The following is a 16,178-nucleotide window of genomic DNA, read 5'->3' on the forward strand; positions in this document are numbered from 1 at the left end:
GGACAAATCATTTGCTACAACTAGGCTAGGCAGGTAATTTTGCGAGAAATTGTCAGAACCCTACAACGACATGTAAGTACTGTAAATCCTTTGACCATGTAATTGAAGAATACCTTGTAGTTATGGAAAAAATGTAAGAAAAAATGAATCAATAGAATACACAAAATATTAAATTGATGACTACTGAAAGGAGGACTGACGAACCTCAAATTAGTATTGTCACTAGAAGTGGAGATGCGACCGGAAGTGATAAAGAAGATGAGAAGAAAGAATATGAAAGTACATGGGTTAAAAAAAATGTTGAGAAAGTTATGGTTTTTGAGATTCATAAGGAAAAATAAGTATTTATGGAAGCAAAGTGAAGCTTTATGGATTCTGGAGCTTCAACCTCTAGTCCTTAGCCAAAGCAAAGAACTAGCTGTGATGTGTCATCAACTTCGACACAAAATCAAGCTTCAACACAAAACCGATCTTCAACACTGGATCAAGCTCTGACACAAGACCAGGATTCAAAAAATCAAGCAAGTATTTTAAATTCTTTTCTGTAGAATTTTATGAAATTATTAAGAGATCAAAAGGTGGTAAAAGGGCTTTAAGAGTTGATAGATTCTTGTGCAGTAAATGAGATGTGTGCAGTAAATAATTTACATCGAAAAAAAAGAATTGGAAGAGAGATGAGGCTTAGTGCGTAGATAGGAGTATATGCGATGGATTGTTGGCTTGAGGGGTTTGGACCTAGGTTCAGAGTTAGCTGTGCCAACTAACAAAACCCTTCACTACTGGCCCTTTCGGCAACAACCTGCGTAACGCAGGTTGCAGTCTCACCTGAGGTAGTATTGGGGGATGAAAGAACTAGGTTTTTAAACCCAAAGGTCTGTATGATGTGTTCCTGTTACTTCTAGGGCTTTATTTCGACCTTTGCAAACCCAAACGCTTAGAACGTGGATATTACAATAATTTATAGAAAATAGAACTAAACTCTTCAGTAAGTGTTCTAAACATTCATAACATCATGTAATTAATTAGATCTACCACTTTCACGCATCTATTAAGCATGTATCATAATAAATTGCAGTAAATAGAGTGAATGCACTGTAAATTCTGAAGTAAACATAAACGCACAGATGCACAAATATTGCTCCAAAATAGTCTTTATTATGTTCAGATCTTCTATTATATACTCCTTCTTCCCTGCGCACACAGCTATAGGGGCCCATGAACTCAGTTGCAAACATACCAAGGTCTCCACACACACAACTGTAGGAGCCTTCTACTTCGCCTAAGTACATAAAACAAACTCTTCTAACTTAGATCGCTTGCTCATACAACCTTAGACTTATATTAGATATTTTCTATGACTCTCTATGACTCCTTTTTATAGCATATTTCATTACAATACCATGGTTCGTGAACCATGGGCAGGTAATAAAACAACTTAACTTCTAACAAACTAAGGGACTTTGACCTTCCTAAAGCCCCTTTGACTCCTAACAGCCTTCACACTCCTCTCCTCAAAAGGCAAAAACTTTACAAAAATAAAAAAACTATTTGCAAAATTGACCCTAGGGGACCTTGTCCCACCAGGATCCTAACACAAAGTCATGACTCATCCTCGAGTCACTTTGTTGGTGGCACCTCAATCTTCACCTATAGATCACTGAATTTGATCTTCAACACTTGTAGGTTTGTTGTTCCTTGTGCAACAACTTGACGAATTTTTTCAACCAATTTTTCTATGGTGGGGCCTTCAACTGCAAGGCCCATGGTTCTCTACGTTTGCTGCATTACCTTTAGCTTGCTCTGTACTGATAGTGTCAACTAACTTACTTCATCTGCCTAGGGCTACATCCTTGAAGATATGATGGCTACCTTTTGACGTAGCTCATCGATTTCACTCTGGATGAGATTTCACTCATGTAACCTTATGAACCTTTGCACTAGTGCTAAGGTTTGCTCTGTCAACCTGATTTCATCGAACTACTTTTGATTTTCTCAGATATATTCTTCAATCTTTTGCAGAGTTGGATCCTCCTATAGAGAGGTCCATAGTTCCATGGCTTGTTCAAACAACTCATGCAACCCTTGACTATAGATTCCAAAGTAGTCATTTCTTCTTTAATAGTAGCCTTGCGCTACGCTCTGACTTCTAGAGGAGTGGTGGGATGCAACTTAAGTTGGAGATTAGATATCTACAATTGCAGCTCAAATTGAACTTTGCCAATTTCCTCCTTCTACTCCTTGACTATGGCAGCTAGCTTCTAAATATTTTCTGTGGAGGCCGCATCTGCTAGAATCTGGAGCTTGGGAATTTCAATACAAGTATGCACTATTGCTGCTTCTAACTACTAACTGTGTGTCATTACTTCCTCCCTTTCCTTGAGGGTCTGCGCCTTTTCCTCAAACATCTGCTAATTGTTGGTTTTAACTTCATTAATGATCAATAGTGTGTGTTGTTCCTGAACTCAGAGCTCATATGATACCCCTTGATGCAGCTCGTGCAGTGTCTCAATAGGAAGCACCATTAGGTTAGACTCAAATCCTTCATGTGTAATAGGCATGCCCTATCTTCTGATGCCTCAACGTGCAGGGACCCATCTGGTAACTGCATCCTGCAGAGGTCTATGGTGAGCTCTACTACTAAGGCCGAACCACTCGCTTGCTTCAGGCTCGCCTGTCTAACACTTGCTTGAATGGTACCTGTTTGGACCTGCAATTCCCTTAGGCCCTGCTGCACCTTATCCAATGTTTGGTTGTACTATTCTTCTATGTGGCCCCAAATATTCTCTGTTGCATCACCGACCACATCACCAGGACCAAAGGCATCGCACTCACCTAATTGTCTGATTTTTGCTTCTTGCGCGGCCCTATAGAGCTCCTCTTTTTCCTCTTTTTGACGATGAAGGGGGATTCCAATCCTGCAATCCTTTCCTCTTATCCCTCTATCTCTCCTTCCACATTTGGGCACTTTGTGTTTGACTCGCCGAGGTTAATAGTGGCCTACGACATAGTAGAGGTCTTTTCTTTTATTTCTTATTTTTCCTTGGCAACAACTTCTTTTTGCTACACGTCCTTTTCTTTTGCCGCAAGCTTCTCTTTCGTAGAAGCCTTTCGTGCCTCCTTCTTCTTCTCTTTTGCTACTGCTGTCATTGTTGTGGTCTGTGCTGCTTCACCTTCAGCAGCCTTACTAGTTCCCGCGCCGACATCAGAGGGGGTAAGCTAGTCACTCGGAAATTTACTGACGACCCCTAGAATATCGTCCTTAGTGACTAAGTATGAAAACTTGTGCCATATGTGCTCGTCATATTTCTTTGCTCATCCTTGGTGACTAAGTACGAAAACTTGTGCCATATGCGCTTGACATATTTCTTCGCGAATGTGTAGATTATTAAAATATGCCTTGAAATTTGTAATATTACTGTACTGCATGTGAAACTTGGTGATAACCTTGGCCGTTGGTTAATCACTATCCTCAGGTCTTACTCAAATAAGACCAAAAATATCTTCGTCTCCATAACACACTCGGGGTCTTTTGTGGCCCACAACGAAGTGAACTTCATGGCCTCAGGTAGATCGGGATCATGCTGAGGGAACTGACTTTCTTCGGGTGTCCTCCATGCCACCAATGTGATCAACAACAACAACCATACATAGTGGAATGCCTTGCCCTCATCCTGGGCCTCTCTCCAATCCTCCAAAAATTTGTGACATAAGTATTGAGCCCAATTGTATTGGACTCCTTTGGCGCACTGCACAACCAAAGAGACTAGTAGTGTTGGTACTTCATTGACACAACACTTCCTCATGATTTTTCCAGCCTTGCACAACTTCTTCACCAACCTAAAGTCATTCTTCATTTGATCTACCGATTTCTTCCATTGTGACTTTCCCACGAAAGCCTCCATAGGGTCTACTCCTTGTTAAGGCAACAATGTGATTCTGTGAATCAACATGTTAGTAATCGAGATGGGCCCTCCCAACTAGAGGCACCCATCATGCACCAACATCAACAATTGACGCACACACACTATGTTAATGGCATTGTGACTAAAATGTGGCACCCACAACATGTTTAGAAGCCCCGCGCTCCAAACTCTAGCCACCCATTTCATCGGCTCAAGTCGCGTGACATCCATGTCTTCATAATATACCTTCTTCAGGTAGTTTCTTGGCTCTAGCTATGGGAACTTCGCGTGATCCCTCAAGTCCCAATCCTCCATTTTTAAGTAGGGTATTTAGGCTAGCAAAGTGCCCTCAAATGACACATTCTCCAGCAGTAACGGTGTGGAGACTATGAAATTTTTTGAATCTGGGTCTTTAGGCACTTTAGCCACGGATTTTCTTGGAGGTATATAAAAAGGTAGCCGATTTATCAGATCAGCCTCCTCTGCATCAATCTCCTCAATACCCCCGATGAGTTCTTCCTCATCTAAATCTAGGAGCTCCGTCGACTACCAGGATCTATCCATCTTTCTCTTCTATCAGATCTCCATCAGATTTTTGCATGGCGATTGCCGCATCAGTGCTTACTGGAGATTCTTCTGCTTCTTGTCTCTTGCTATGGAAGTAGATGGCTTAGGTCTTAGCAACCTAGGTGCTGTAGTAGGAAAAATAGTAGGTACAAGTTGGGCTAGCTCCGACTTAGGTCCAGTAGTAGTCATTTTCCTAATGAATATCTCGTGCTGCTAGTTAGTTAAATTTGTAAATCCTGGCTGTGAAATATGCTCTTTAATTCTTTCCCACTCCTTGTCATACATACAACACTTCTTTTGGCAAAAACTAAAGCGCAAAAACTCAACACAAATTCTCAGGAAGCAAAGTGTTCAAATGTGGAGCGACATGCCATATTTATAGCTCAATTTGAATTCAAATCCATATGTTCCCTCCAAATTGTTGTCATTAATGTGCTTTTGGTGGCATATTTCCAAATATATGCTCCATAAATCCCCCCGCTCCTTTTAACAAAAAATCGCCATACAATCAGCTATAGTGCTTCCAATGGTCACTTTTTGGCCATGCTGTGCAAGATCCACCATTCTAGTGCAGCTTCTTCATCGCAACCGCCCTCTATGCCCTCACCCAACCATCCTTCTGGTAGTGCAGTTTATAGTCCCACACTCCCTTGCAACTGCCTAGAGTACTAACACTATCCCACCTTCATATAGTCATTATGTAGGGGCGGGATCACCCCTGTACAAGTTTAATCGACTCCCATTGACCTTTCCTGGAAACAACTCCCCATTTAGCTTCGTGAGCTGAACTATGCCTCCATCCATAATCTCCTTAACAATATATGGCCCTAGCCAATGCATTTGGAACTTTCTTGGAAACTTCATGAATGTGCTGTCATACAACAATACTAATCTTCATTCTTAAAGGTGCACTGTTTAATATGGCGATCATGCCATGCCTTTTCATTGTCCTTCTGTACTTGCTAATTAAAACCTACCAAGAAGCGATCTTCCTCCAACTCAACTAGCTGCATGAGTCGTTCTTCCATGGTATCTCGATAGACCATGTATGTTACTGTATCGATCTACAAACTTGACATGATGTACTCCATCGACATTACAACTTCTTGTCCATAAACCAATCTGAACGATGTTTGTCCAGTCAACTTATTGCAGGTAGTTCTATACGCCCATAGAACAACTGTTATGCACACATCCCAATCATTTCACTTCACATTGCAAATCTTCGTTAAGGCATTCTCAAGGATTTTGTTAAAGGCTTCCAGTGTGCCGTTCGCTTGAAGATGAGACAATGTACTTTTCTAGTTACACATCTGGAATTATTCAAGCAAGGCAACGATTGTTACGTTTAAGAAGTGTGGACCCTTATCGCTCATCAATATTTTAGGGTAGCCAAATAAAGACAAGATATATTAAAAAATGAACTTCGCAACTGTGGTCATGCTACGATCCTTCATAGGTTGTGCCCCAACCCACCTGGTTAAATATCCAGTCGTTTTAATGATGTATCTGACTCCTGTCTTCTTTCCTAGTAGTTGAATTGGTCCCACAAATTCTATTACCTACTTATCAAACACTTGTAATGACACCTGCGGGTTTAAAGGAAATTCATCTCTTTGCGATGGTCTCCTCGTTCTCTCACAGACATCGCATGCCCTACAATACTCCTTGGAATCTGTATTCATAGTTGGCCACCACAGTCCTACCCGTGGGATTTTCTATGCAGTTTCTCTTCCCGCATAATGTCGTCCTACAACTCCTACATGCGCTTCGGCGAGGATACTTTGTCATTCATACTACGGGACATACCAACACAATATTTCGTCAGACCCCATTTTATATAAGTGTCTTGGGATAACGGAGAAATCTACAGCCCAGACCACCAACTCTTTCTTCTGATGCATGGAATACCCTTCAAGAGATGTACCTGTGGATAAGAACTGGATTATATCAGTGAAATGCTCATCCGCAATGCGCACAACAAAGAGTTGTGCATTAGGAAATCCTTCCTCTAGATTTGTAGGTTCATCTCCATTCTCAATCCACGAGAGGTGATATGGTCCAACAATGAATCACCCTGGCTTCACAATAACTTTAAAGTCATATTCTTGAAAAAGAAACAACCATCTACAAATCCCCCCCCCCCAAAACAAAGGCTTGTTGACCAAGTACTTCAAAGCATAATGGTCTGTGTACATCTTGAAGTGCGCACCAAACAAACAGTGCTTGAACTTCTGGAGCACATACACCATTGCTAATCCTTCACGTTTGGTGGTCAAATAATTCTTTTTTCCCTTTGATAGCTTCTTTCTCACAAACACTATCGGATGGTCGATATCCCCTTCACCTGGTTGGGCTAGCACATCGCCTAGCGCTATGAAGGATGCATCTACATGTATGTGGAATTCCTTCTTCCAGTCGAGAAACACTAGAATAGGTGCGGTGACAATTTTCTCCTTTAAGACATCCAAACTCTTCTAGAAATCATCTTTCCAGTAAAACGCCACATCCTTTTTCAGCAATCTTTCCATGGGCGCAATGACCTGCACATATAATTTGATGAATTTCCTGTAATACCCTGTGTGACCCAATGTTGCACGCAGTTGTTTGACATTCTTTGGAGGCTCCAGACTAATAATCATTGCAATTTTGGTAGGGTCACCCATCAACCCCTGCTTGCAGACAACATGGCCCAATAGTATCCCATACGGGACACAAAATATGCATTTCTTTAGTTTAAGGGAGATCTGATACCTTTGACAAGTATCCAACATGAGGTGAAGACTGGTAACATTTCTCTTTACTAAACCAAACACTTGTGAATAAATTCTTTGAAAGCTGCAACTACCACCCTAGAGAAAATTGCAGGGGCATTTTTAAGTTTGGAAGGCATAACTGTATACTAAAAAAAACCCCATTTAGTCACGAAGGGCATGATCTTGATATGATGATACCCTGAGGACCCATCAGTAAATGAATAAGCTTCATGACCTCCAAATTTTTCCAGTACTTCGTCTGTGAATGGCATAGGAAATGGATCATGAACACAAGCGTCATTCAACTTTCTTAAGTCTGCGCATATCTGAATCTAACCCTTCGTATTCTTTTCTTGAACCACCACAGGACAAACCCAGTCTGATTCCTTGATGCGCTCAATAATCCCAGCTGCAAGCATCTTATCCAATTCTTCACGTACTTTTCCTTGTACTTAGGATTGAATTGATAAGGGCACTGCTTTACTGGCTTTGCATTCGGCTTCATAGTGATCTTCATGACACCTAGATCCCCTACTATCCCTTTCAGATCAGAGAAATTGGCGGGAAACAAGTCCTGATAATACCATAATAACTCTGCAACTTTGTCTATTATGTCTTCGTCCCAATAGTCGCATATGTTTGTGAACTTCGGCTATGCTTCCGACCCAATATTCACCTGCTTAGTCTTTAAGAGCTCTGAGATATCAAGGACTTCCACCTTAGGCTCCGTGAATTCACACTGTCCTTTTGACTTAGGAATTTCGATGTTCCTAGGATCTACTTCGCTTCCTCAGTAGTCACATTGCAGCATTCAAGCACATGGCACAACAGTGTACTCCAATCTGGTTGTACCCATGCAACAAGTTCTTCGAGCATTCTAAATATTGGAGCTTTGATCTCTTGTAACACTTCATTGATACACTCAAATCTGTCCTCAAAACTGAACGTTAGCAGACAAATTTCTTTTAGAACATCCCATTCTGTGGTTCTGTGTCACAACTCTATTTCTAAATACCACTTCATCGGAATCATATCCAAAGTGTGGCAAAACATGTGAAACCATTCTGGCTGTGGTTCTTCTCCCCATTCTTTTGCTCATTGAGCTAGATGCACGCACGAATCATCCTTTCCTATATATTTCTCCGTAATGCGGGTATTGGCATACCCAAATCGCAACTTCATCATCCATCGATATTCCTTCCAATCTGCAAAGATGTTCTTATGCATACCCCACCATCTGGCAGGTGCATCTCTTAGCGCGATGTCTAATGCTTGGAACCGATGTTCCTCCAGTACATCCATTTCAAATTTATCCAGAAATAATTTGACATCTTGTAAACCATCATAATGCGGTAAGTTGCGTACCTCAGTGGATATAAATCTGAGAGACCTGGTAAGCTTGTTGCATCACAACATCAATACCTAATGTAATCCGTTATGCCAATGTTCAAGCTCCTCATTGGAATATGAATTGCAGGAGCTGTCCCTTTCCCAAGTAATATGTCCATTCTCCATAGGGTTAATCCAATCCTCATCCCGCGTAGTGAGCTTATGATTTTGATCAATATCGTCCTCATAAAAATCGTGAACTAGTTCAGTATATCGTGCACCCTCAGCCGAATCCAGTGGAACAATAATCCTCAGTTCATTTTTCACGAATGTCATACTACACTTCTTGAGGTTGATGACTGCATCCATATCAAATGCCTAATCAATTCCAAGTAGCCCTAGGTATGGGTTACTATCATCCATTATTTCGATCACTTCAAAATCAGCTATGGTGTGCCCCACTTCAATATTCACAATCACCCCATGTTGGTGCCCCATAGGAATAATAGTTTGTTGATTCACCATTCTCAGCTGGATCGAGGACCATTGTAGTGCGGGTCTACCCATTCTCTCCCAGGTTTGTTTTGGAAAAACATTTGCATTAGATCATAGATCAAGGATCACCTGGTCCATCTCGAATTCTTCGACTTGTATAGTCAATCTCATCTCGTGGCCATTCCTTTTCTTACCTTTTCCTATTTTGTGTACTATGCACTACTTGGGCAAGGGCTTATTCTTGCTAGTACAATTATCTATCAGCTCTGGTAGGCCCTCTACTCCCTTCTTATCCCTTAGGAGCTTCATGAAAGTTTGTAAAAATGATGCCAATAATTAGGGGTATACCACCTGCGTAGCATTGACGTCTTCAGATTTCCCTGTGCACATACTTTGAGTCCTTGATGTGGAAGCCCCCACATCCACGAAGCTCTTTTTCGCCTCCATAAAAATCTCCTTTTCCTTATTCAAATCGAATCTAGATTCTTTACCAGCAACCTTGCGTACCCACCCATCTTCCTCTAGCTATTTTCCTTTATCCTCCTCGGTAGCTATGCTGCTTCACGTAACAATATTAACACTGGGTCCATCTTTGCGTGGTTTTGATCTCATCATCTGGATGTTCTGCATAGGCTGCTAGGTCTAGGTTTTCTTTTCTTTCATCTTTGCGATGAGCATGGGGAAATATTCTATGACATGATCAAACTGTCGACAATACTGACATGAGGGGTGCATTGGATTCTGACAATCTCGCGCAAAGTGACATGGTTCTCCATAGTTGTAACAAATGATTTGGCTACGACCTCGTCTAACTCCTCCTCCTCATCCTCTTCCTTGTCCTTGGAACCCTCCGTGCATCATAGTTGCACCTTGGTCTTGTTGAGGACGTGTCTCCATCTACATTCTATAGGTTAGGGTTTTGTCCATCATTAATTCATAACTCCAACAATGACGCTCATCATGACCTACAGACTTACAAAAATTGCAAAAAAACTGATGGGGATTCTACACAAATTTCTACAGTAAATGACAATTATTCATCATATGTTGTCGTGTAACCTAGCAGATATCACACCACGACACCACTATCGTACTTGTTCCAACAGTATTTTCTGACTTCAGGGGGTTAGGGCCTCCCCCAACTAGGTAATTTTGATACACTAGGCAATGATCCTTGTCGAGACCATGGCCTTTGCATTCCAAGCACCAAACTTCTATGCATACTTCATTCTGGACTTCCTATCCCTTTTTGAGACTCTGCAATTCCATATGTAGGCTAGCCAATTGTGACTGAATTTGTATCCTGAATAGGTGAGGTTTCCAATCTCATAGCAATCTCTAATGCCTCGACCTGCATTCCAATCTTCTGCTATGATAATGGAAATCTCAAATGAGGTAATAGCGAAGAAATATACCAATCCCTGTGCTGGTCATCCGTGATATGCATATTAGCCTGCTGGAACAGACATTTCAGCCTCTGATCAAAGTCCCACAGGAACTCATTCACCTCCTGCAGGATAGCTTTGACCTCTGTTACTGACTGGGCTTGCGTCTTAGGTTTCTTTATTTCATTACTTAGCTCTTCCTTGGTTTCCTTTAGTGTCATAGTTGGATGAGTCAAACAATACTTAATATACTAGCTCAGTGCTCTATCTTTCAATGTTGTAACGAGCTACGCTTTCTTCAGGACATCATCTGTGATCTGCTGTGACTTCCACATAGCATCTGCTACAAACCAAAATTGTTCAGGGTCTTTTGTTCCTAGACCCTTGAATATGGGCATCTTCCTAGTGTTCATCATATTGAAAAATGGAGGGGGAGGTGGAGGCAGAGGTCTAGGTGTAGGTGTGTGAGGCAGAGGTGACAATGGAGGTGGAGTGGATGGGTGTGGTATTCCCACGATACCCTGTTTTACCATATACGACACACCTTGATGTGTTTTTAGAATACTACGTTCTTCATCACTATCAGATGCTCCCAATAGAGGACTATATTTAGCACCTAAATCTAGACTTCTTCTGAATGGATTTCCACTTCGCGTAGTCCCAAACATCAATTCAATGGCATAACTCGTTTCTCACACAAGAGAATTTTAATCCAAGTTTTCAGGGACTTCAGATACTTACCTCTTGGTCCTTTGAAAAACTGACATTAAACTTTGCTATAACTGATAGATGTATCGATCACGAACTTAGTAATTGATTTTCCCCAAATTTTATCGATCCAATAATTGACAACCCTCATGATCTTGTTTTCTGAAGCTTCGAGGCACCTTACCAACTCGGGAGTCCACAAAATTGTGTTATCCAACTTTCGTGTACCTTGACTGTCAGCCAATTTAGACAACCATTCGTATAATTTAAACGAAAAAGAGAAGAAGAAAATTTCATGTTTGTCTGTAAATAGATATCTATTCAACCACTCTTCCTTTGAAATGCGTGGATTCTTGTTTTCCTGGGTTGCGAATTCATGTAGCTTCCGATCTATCCACTTCTCGATCTCCCTTTTATTTGGGAACCATTTATTTGACATCACACATTCCTCAGATTGGTCTTGGTCCCAACAAAAAAACTATTTGTTGGCTTGAGGGGGTTTGGACCTAGGTTTAGAGTTAGTTATGCCAACCAAAAAAACCCTACACTACCGGCCCTTTCGGAAACAACCTACGTAGTGCAGGTTGCAATCCCACTCGAGACAGTATTGGGGGATGGAAGAACCAGGTTTCTACATCTAGAGGTCTGTATAATGTGTTCTTGTTACTTCTAGGGCTTTATTTCGGCCTTCGCGAACCCTAACCCTTGTGTAATATCCCATATTGGGAATATACCCCAAACACAAGCAAAATCCAACTAGAGATGGATTGGGAGGGAATTTACCAGAAATGTTGCCTCTAAAAAGAGGACGAGATCCGGAGGCTACCTGGTCCTTTCCAGACTCTGTCTAAGAGTATAATAGAAACACACAAGTGGTATAATAGCCAAGAATGCTCACAGAGATACAAGTAACAATGATACTATATATATCAAATAAACCATAAATAGATACACAAGAAATGCAGAGAGAATGCTAAGCCATTTTATTATACTGAGTAATAAAATGAGTACAGGAGCTGATTAGGAAGATGGCACCTCTACTTGCACAAGGCAAGTGAAGAAATACACTTAGAATAGCAAAGGAGTGGCCCCTCTCTAATCTGCGTCCAAGCTGCTGCGTAAACTGTTGCGCTACTACTACTGCTAGAAATCAAACGAGGATTTGGGACTGCTCCCCTCCTCAGAAAAAGTTGAAACTCTATAATCGGACTCTACTCAAGAAACCTAGAAAAACCCAGAAAGCTTTCTTGGAATGGCCGACCCTCGAAAATCACCTCCTTGGGGTTCTGCACAGTTCCTCACTGCTCTGCACTGCCACTGAATAGAACCCTCCAAAACTCAGCCCAGAAATCTACCAAACTCCTCCAATATACAAGCGCTGATCTGTTGTTCAATCCCTAGGCTCAAATCCTCCACAAACCCTCAATCCAGATTGCTCCCAAAAAGAACTGCATCCCTCTCCCAGTGCTGCGCAGTCCTCCAGAACACTAATGAAACCACTGCTGAAATGCTAAAGATACTTCTACTAAAATGCCAATGAAAATACCTTGCCCAAGTAGGCACTTGAAGTCCCTCGGGGCTAAGGGTGAGATCTCCGAACGGAGACACTCAATGCACTAAACAGTGCTGCAGACTAGCTAAACAGCCAGCGTGCTCTAAGCCAAAACGACTATCACATAACCAAATGATAAAAATGAGGGGGCTCCTCTCTCTTTTATAGCTTCTGCCTCTCTCAATCCCAATGCTCACCATCTCCTGCATGATTCCCCTTTTTTCCACGTGTTCCTCCCCTCCTGCATAGTCCCTCCATGTGTCTGTGTGGGCTCCATTTCAGCATCCCCCTTTTGGTCCCCTTGGCTCTCCCTTTAAGTCATAACGTTGTGCTACTAGGAAGTTACTTTTATTCTAAAAGTGAGTTATGTCCCCCTTTCTCACTTTTTTATTTACAAAATAACTATAGAAGGCAAAATTTGGCAAAATCGAATATTCCAATTAGCTGGGGCTAATTAGGAATATTACAGTCTCCCTCGGCAAAATGTTGCTTGTCCTCAAGCAACTGAAGTGATGGATGATCTAAGATCTTCTCATTCTCCCAAGTGGCATCCTCATCCAGCAAATTCTTCCACCTCACCAAGAATTCCCAGACCGTCCTGCTCTGCAGTTACCTCTCCCTGGTATCAATGATAGCCTCCGGCTGCAATACCAAATGCCCCTCATCATCCATAGGTGGTAGCTCATCTGTCACTATTACCTGCTGCCCCAATGCCTTTTTCAAGCATGATGCATGAAAAATGTTATGAATCTTGCTACCTTGGGGCAGCTCCAACTCATATGCAACCTGTCTAATCCTACGTATCACCCTGTATGGCCCATAAAAGCGGGTCTTGAGCTTTTCAGCCCCCTTCTGTTTCAGTGACGACTATCGGTATGGATGTAATTGTAGATAGACCATGTCCCCCACCTCGAACTTCCTCTCTACCAGACCCTTGTTGGCATACAACTTTTGCTGGTTCTGCGCTGTAGCCATGTTATCCTTGAGAGCTCGGAGGATATCTTGACTCTCTTGGATCCAAATCTTAGCTCTAGGAGACCTGCTGTCACCAAACATCATGTCAACAAAAGATAGAGGATGATACCCATATAAGGCATAGAATGGTGACATACCAATGGATATGTGATGTGAAGTATTGTAGCAATACTCCCCTAGATGCAGCCACTTCAGCCATGCTCGTTGTTGCCCACTGACATAGTTACGCAAGTAGCCCTCCAGCCACTTGTTAACTATCTCTGTCTGCCCTTCTGTTTGTGGGTGATAACTGGTACTTGGAGTCAACTCCGTCCCCACCAACTGGAAAAGCTCCTACCAAAACCCACCCATGAAATGGCTGTCCCTGTCACTGACGATGGTCTTATGAAGACCATGTAGCCTGAAGATCTCCTTGAAGAATAGCTTCGCCACCTGTGCTGCTGTGTAGTGTGCGGATATGGTGAAGAAATGTGGGTACTTTGTCAGTCGGTCAACGACGACAAAGATACAATCCTTGCCCTGTACCGTGGGCAATCCTGTGATGAAGTCCATCAAAATGCTCTCCCATTTCCCCTTCGGAATGGGTAGTGGCTGAAATAAACCCGCGGGATGGCTCATCTCTCCCTTGTTTCATTAGAAAACATCACACTCCTTGATATGTCAGAGTACGTCCTCCTTGAAGCCCTTCCAGGAGAACCTCTCTCTAATGGCCTTGTAGGTTTTGGTAAACCCCTGATGGCCAGCGAATGGAAAATCATGTGATGCCTGGAGTATTTTCTTCTTGAGCTGAGACCCCTCAGTCAAGAAGATCTGATCCCTATAATAGATGATCTCATCGATCACCCTGAACCTGTCATCTGCCACCTGCCCGTCCAGAATCTCACATGCAAACCTGTCCTTGGAGTACTCTACTAAGAGTCGAGCCCTCCAGTCTGTATCCAAGCTCATAAGAGACAACGTGGATGGTCTACGTGAAAGGGCATATGCTACCACGTTGTTCTTACCCTTGACATACTCAATGTCAAAGTCATATGCTTGAATCTTACTGATCCACTTCTGCTGCCTCTCCTGCAACTGCTTCTGCTCCAAAAAGAACTTGAGGCTGTTGTGATCAATCCTCACCCTGAACTTGTTCCCCACCAAATATTGCTGGTACTTAGCCAATGCATACATGATGGCAAACATCTCCTTGTCATATATAGAATACAACCTCTCATGCAGAAGGAGCTTCCGGCTCTCAAAGGCTATAGCATGACCTCCCTGCATCAATACTACGCCAATCCCCTCTCCCGACGCATCACACTCCAAAACAAATGGCTGCGTAAAATATGGCAATGCAAGCACTCGGCAGCTGCTCATAACCTCCTTGAGCCTATCAAAGGCTTGCTACACTGTATCCGACGAACTAAATGCCCCCTTCCTCGTCAAATCTGTCAGGGGTGTGGCAAGCTGTGAGAAACCTTTGACGAACTTCCGGTAGTAAGTATGAATTCCAATGAATCCTCGAAGTCCTGTCACGTTTCTTGGCTCTGGCCAATCTCTGATGGCCCTAATATTCTCCTCGTGGACCCTCACTCTGTCCACTCCAATGATGTATCCCAAGTATAACATCTCCGTCAACCCGAACTCACATTTGGAGAGCTTGGCATAGAATTGTTGCTCCTCCAAGATACATAATACTGTCTCAATATGCTGGAGATGCTCCTCCCACGTCTAGCTGTAAATGAGTATATCATCAAAGAACACCAACACAAAGTTCCTCAAGTGACTACGGAAGATGTGATTCATGCAAGACTGGAATGTAGCTGGGGCATTGGTTAGCCCGAAGGGCATTACCAAAAACTCAAAGTGCCCATAGTGACATCTGAAGGCAGTCTTGGGAATGTCCTACTCCCTCACGCGAATCTGATGGTACCCTGATCTCAAATCAATATTTGAGAAGAATCGTTCTCTCAACTCATCCATCAACTCATAGATCCTGGGTATGGGGTACCTATTCTTCAGTGTCCTCTTGTTTAGGGCCTTGTAGTCAATGCACATCCTCAATGTACCGTTCTTCTTCTTCACCAACACCAAAGAAGAAGCAAACGGACTCGTGCTCAGTCGGATGTGCCAATGATCCAGCAACTCCTGAATGGCCAGCTCTATCTCATCCTGATAGGCCTTGGGATGCCTATAGGGGGTAGTAATCACTACCTGTATGCCCTGCTCAAGCTCAATAGTGTGCTCAAACCCCCGGTCCGGTGGTTGACCTGGCGGAATCTCCCCAAATACTATGGCATACTGGTCAAGGATGGACTATATCTCTGGGTGCACTGTCTGCCCTGTAGTCCCTGCCTCCGATGCACGAAGCTCTACTACCCACTCTATGTCTCCCTTCCGGAAGACTGCCTCCATCTCATGAGCCGAAACAGTCTGAGGTAGATACGTATGTTGTCCCCGTATCTTCTCATGCCTCCCTATCTTCTCATCATCCCACTCCATCTCTAGGGTCTTCCAATCTATCGTG

The sequence above is a fragment of the Pinus tabuliformis genome, chromosome 2_2 (assembly GCF_031772625.1).
Source record: "Pinus tabuliformis cultivar Carrire ecotype Pingquan chromosome 2_2, CPIR1, whole genome shotgun sequence".
NCBI classification, from domain to species: Eukaryota; Viridiplantae; Streptophyta; class Pinopsida; order Pinales; family Pinaceae; genus Pinus; species Pinus tabuliformis.